Genomic DNA, 5,954 nt, shown 5'->3' on the forward strand with positions numbered 1-5,954 from the left:
TTCCACGCAGAATGCATGAGTATGTTCCTGAAAATTGAAAAAAACCCACAAGCTCTCATTTCATGCTAGGCAGAATTAAGAGCCTGTGCCCTTTGTACAATTAGTTGACCCATGCATGAAAGACAAAAGGTGGGAGCACCAGTACATGCATCTATAAAAAAGACTGTTTTATTAGTGAACTTTCATAGGAGTGGTCATAAAGATGCTTAAAGAGCAGAAACAGAATGTTGCACTTGGTAATACACTAAATGAAAAACTGAGAAACATGAAATCCATTCCCAGCTTTTTCAATTTGTGTGTCTTTGGCAAATTTGCTTCCTTTTTTTTAACCCATGTCCTTCTGCCTCAGCAAGTTCCTTTGTAATCTCCAGGTTCACTAAACACATGACAAAAAATATGCAATTCCATGGATGAACTCTACATTATGCTATGCTATATGTAAAAATACAATTGAAAGGATAATTGAGCCTTTGTGTTAATCCGCTTGTAAGAAAAACCTGTAATCTGCCAGAACAGAAAGTATAGGCTATTAACTTGTTTCTACACCAGTCTTTTGACAGCAGGCCATGAGGCATTAATAAATAGATATATTTCCCATGGGTTTGTGATTCATTTTTCCAAACTTACTTAAAAAAAATGTATCTGCATGAGCAGAGGTGAAAGTTTGAAAATGATAAAACTTTCAGATCTATAAAAATGACATACTTATAATTGTATATTTCTAGGGCACTTCTCCTTTATTATGTAGGTATTATAAAGATGACATGACATAATGTCTGTATATGGTGGGGGAAGCATTTGTGTATGTGTCTGTGTGAGGGTGGTGCCATTAGCTCTCCAGCAATTAGGAAGAGAAGGGGCCCCTAAGATTGTGGCAGTGATTCACACAGAGAAGCAAAATGAGGAAAATTTAGCATTTTTTTCATTTTTAATAAGCTCTTCAGGGGTAAAAGAAATAAATACAAGTTTATTGTATTTATACTTCCGCAAAGTTGTGACTTGCTTTGAATTTTGACAATACTAGTAATGGCATTCTCTGTATTTTGACTATCAGTCATTCACTGTGAGTTCATCTTAGCATTATTTCCACTTCTGCCAGCACCTCCTTACCACTGGGAGAGTTCTGAAACCAAACTGCTACTGCTAGCACTTTTTCCAGAAGACCAGACTCTTTCCCTTGAATAGGAAATCAGTGTCTGTATATTCCTTTCCAAGACAAATGTATGTCACACTGCAACCTAAGAAAGAAATCCATCAGATTCTTACTTAAATCCACATCTTTGCATCTAACGATGTTTGGGAGAATGTCACCTTGCTAGATTTGGTGCTGTGTTGACTTTTTCCTTTCTGTTGGGAATGGGCTGCATTCTAATTTAGCAATCTCTATAATTTCCTAAGCTGTCTTCTCAAATGGTCTCTTTTAAATGCTACAATCAATGTGAACCTCCTATTTTCAATAAAGGGTGTTCTGTACTCAGGTGTGCCGACTAGAATGGATGAGAAGGAAATCAAAAAGCAGTGAAAAAACTGCAAACAAATACACAAAGCAAAAAGCAAAGGCAAAGCCCATATCATTATACAGCTACAGTAATCCATGGCATGTGTGGTCTCTTCTAATTACTAACTGATAAGCTTGTTTATGGATGGACTGAAGACAGCAATTGCTTGCTGTCAATGCCTTAGCAATTGTAAAACTAATTATACCCCGCCTTAAATGCAAATAATTAACAACAAGTGTCTTTTCAGACTTTTATTCCTCTGTTTATCATTTTGGAAATGCTTTATCTGGGCATGGGCACATCTGAGCAGGAAAAACAGGCAATAATGACAGAAATCACAGATGTTCCAAACAGTCTGCACCAGTGGAATTTCTCTCCAGAAGTCTGCAGAGGTTTTGTCCCTATTTTTTACAGCATCTGTTACAACAGTTGGATTAATGATGCCTATTTACAGCCATAATGCCCATTGTAACATCTCTGAAAGTATTATGCTCCTGGAACAGGATTCAGTTCCATATTAAGACACATTCAGTGTTCACTGGGTGCCTCTGCAGTCAGGGAGATGTGGTCACAGCAGGGAGTGGAGCCAAGAGAGATGTTCAGTTGACTGCAAACAGGGAGCTGAGCACCCTTCCATGCTCACAGGAATTCACAGCTGCATATTCAGAGGGCAGGGGGTGGTTGCAGATGAGCCGTTTGCCATAATGGGCAAAGTCCTCCAGTGATCTTAGCATTGTTTGAGCCACTAACCTCAGTCACTCACAGTACCAAATTCCAGCTCTGGTCTGGAGCTAACATCTCATCTAGGGTTTTACCATCCTGGCCTTTGTGATGGTCCTTGGCTCAAAACACTTGAAATAGTCATCATCTAAATATGTACACTGTAGGTATATAGACAGCCTCCTAAAGTGGCTATCCTCTGCTCCCTCTGGAGTCCATGGACACAAGGGGTACTTTGAGAACATGTTTTATACATCCTATGGTGAAGGAATATTTTAAAAATAAATAAATCATAATCTGTAAGTGCCCACTTCTCTCTAGGGTTTGTAAACAGAGTCAGTTTGAAACCCAAGATGATTTTCATTGCACCAGCTTAATGAAGCATTCATAACTGCACCCAGAGTCTAGGCTACCATTAAATCAGAGTTGCTCCTCTAAGTGCAGTCAGCCATGTATGATCCATCAATTCATCCACAAATTAAGAGAGGTATCCACTCAGGATGCAACAAATAACTTCCCAAATTCCAGGGGTGATACTGAGTATGTTTCATTGGTAACAAAAAGAGGAGAAGGTTTCTCACATTGTACAAATTGTGCTGAGTCTTATGAATTTTGTTACACAACATCTTCTTGAGCAATTAATTTAGTCTCATGTAATAGGAAGCCTTAATGCTCTGAAGCAGGTGTTAGGGGCCTAAAATACTCTGTACTATGGAGAGCTGAAGGCTGCCTCTCCAGTCTCCATCCTTAATTGACAAATTGCAAAGGCTTAGAGAATGAACCCCATAACTTGAATAAGACACTTATATTCAACTTATATTCAGTATGATGAAAATGTTCAGGTCCCTGTCTATCCAGTAAAATACATATATGTTTTCTTTCTTTTTGCTTTGATTTTTGCTTTGGGGTTTTCTGGGTTTTTTTTGTTTGTTTGTTTTTGTTTTGTTTTTTTTTTTTTTTGTGGGTTTTCCTTGTTTGCTTTTATTGTGGGGGTTTTGTTGTGAGTTTGTTTGGTTTTTGGAGCAGTTTTGGATTTTTCAGATCAAATACTCTTTGGAATCAGAAGCTTCAGGAAGGCATCAAATTGAAAAACACCAGTTCTTTAACCTTCCACTCAAGACACCTAAATTGCAAGAGATTTCCTTGCATTACATTTTCCTGTTGAGGAACAAACAAACAAACATTTGTGGAAGCATTTTTTGTGCTTCATCAGGCTGAGCACTGTTAGACAATTATGTTTGCATTTCAAGGAGTAATGCATGCCTGAGTGGGTTCATTACAAGCAATTCATACGGGAGCAGAGGGAGGATTTTTTAAAGAGGGGGCGCTGTCTGTGCTGCTTCTGAAGAAAAAGGGAAGGGTTAGATGAGAAGGTACTGCTGGATCTTTCCTGTAGCTTTTAGATTGCTTGGAGGATATTCCAGTTTGTTGAGAGGCAGCCCACACCTGACTGGGATCACCAAACACAGAATCCTGCAGTGAGAAACTGCATAGCATTCCTCTGGAGCGTCTCCAAGGTGCTTGCACTTGCAGGAACTCTTGGAGAATCCTCTGAAGTCAGAGTTTCCAAAGTAGTGGTCTGTTCCCACACTGCTTTTGTCTACTGGAAACAAACAAGCCCAGGTGTATGGCCAGAGAGCAGCAGGAATAATACCATCTACCAGGACCTCTGGGAAGGGAGCAAGAGCAGCTTGGAAAGCTGTTCAAACAGGACACGGGGGACAGAGACAGCACATTGAAAATCACTGGGAGTTTTGGGAGGAAAATGGAAAAATAACCATTTTTTTAAATCCAGAGCTGACTACTTGCCCCATGAAAAGATCTGATGCTTTCAGATGACATCCTCATCTCCTAAAAACATGTTCCTATTGGTGATATGTGCTTGGACAATTTGCTCCAAAAAGCAGGAAGTATCATGTGCAGTAGCAAATTGCAATCATGATCCTTGTGAATTAACAGTGACTCAGAATGCATGAGGTGGCCCTCAGTGATAGGTACCAATTCCATCCAGTCCTGGAGACAGTGTTGTGTCATTCTTTTCTTGCGCTGCTAATTTAGATTAATGATTTTTGTTGTTGGTTGTCAGCTTTCACTGATTGAAAGTAAAGTTACATTTCGTTTCCTCTCTTTCATTATGACACTTGATGAGGAAAAATACAAATGAATTCACATTTAATTGGAGCATAGAAATATTTTTTTCCTCTGGTTTCAAGAACAAGCACAAAGAGCAGTGTAAAAGCAATGTCTAGATTGGTGATTGCCTTAGTGTAAATTCTCTAAATGTTTGTTCTTTCTGTCTGTGGTGAGTAGTAGAGACAGAAGTTGTTTTTCATTGCCAGTTTATCACTTTCTGGGTTTTTGTAAATATCTGTGGAATATATCTGTCACATTCCTGCAAACAGATTTTTTTCACTACTTTAGTTCTCTCTCTGGATTAATTTACCTCTTCTGTATAATCTTAATCTCACTCTCTCTGACCTCCCCACAGAGAAGGGAAGGAAGCCTGACAAAGAGGGCAGGTGTTAGAAGTCAGTGTATGTTCAAATTTAATTGGATACACAGAAAAATGCCAGTCCTAGAAGCTGATCAATCAATCAGTGCTAGCAAATACCCTCACAGACTTTTACAAAAGATGAAAAATGGAGAGAACAGAAATGTCCTTACTGGGCTTTTTCTGAGCAGGGAAATGGTTTCATTCTTCTCTCCTGCATCTCAGAATGCAGGGGAATTTTGGCCAATGTTGCAATGCTGAAGGACACCAGTGTTGTGACTTTGAGCCAGTCAGTCACAGGCTCCTGGATGTTACAGGGAGCTGAGTTCAGTGGAAAAGCCATTTAAACTGCTTGAAGTAGTGAAGGAGCTTCAAACTCTGAAACCACCATCCATAGCATTGGCTGTAGGTAAAGCAGAATAAATTAATTGAAGTGTATGTTCTGCAGAGAGAGTGGAGAAGATATTTCAGGTCTGCAGGCTGTAGGGCTTGAGAAAACAGGAAGGCTAAGAAGAGGACTAACAAGGGGATAGTAAGAAGAAATTTGCATGGTGGAATAAAAACCATGAAGTGACAGACTTCCTGATTTCTGGCAGTGATTTTTGACCAAGGACACTACTTATTTTGGTTTATTGCTGTGCTGCTCAGGAAAAACAGAGCCTGGGTATGTGGTTTTTAAAAATAGAAGAGTATACACTGATGAGATTACCAGACTCATATCACTGGTGATTTTATTTTTGTCACAGTGTAAATGAACCTTCAGGATGGACACTAGATAATGGATCACAGTCTAAAACACAAGGAAGATAGATCTTCTAAGTTAAGCAGATTCTTTCAAAATAAAGCTATTTATTCAATATATCAAATGCTTTCAAAAGGAGCCCGTTCCCTGATCTTGCACTACTTAAGGCCAGGTTTTATATCTCTGCTGAACTAACCTAAGCAATCCTAAATCACATTTTTAAAAGTCTTTTTTGTTTAAAGACAAAGTATATTGTATCTATCTCATTTTCAAAAAAACCTCTGGACATTGTGTCCAACAACAGTGCCTGACCAGATTTGGAGACACTGCTAATCACTGCCTACAATACACTCCTTCAGAGCCCTCAAGATAGTAGCCACTACACCTGCCTGAAACGCTAGGTGACCAGACTCTCATTTCAGAGTAACCTACTTTCTGTTAAGTCTTTACACTTGTTACATTTTTCCCTGAAATAAATTCGGTGCTGGTAAACATCGCCGTA

Source organism: Corvus cornix, chromosome 6 (genome assembly GCF_000738735.6).
Source record: "Corvus cornix cornix isolate S_Up_H32 chromosome 6, ASM73873v5, whole genome shotgun sequence".
Classification (NCBI taxonomy): Eukaryota; Metazoa; Chordata; class Aves; order Passeriformes; family Corvidae; genus Corvus; species Corvus cornix.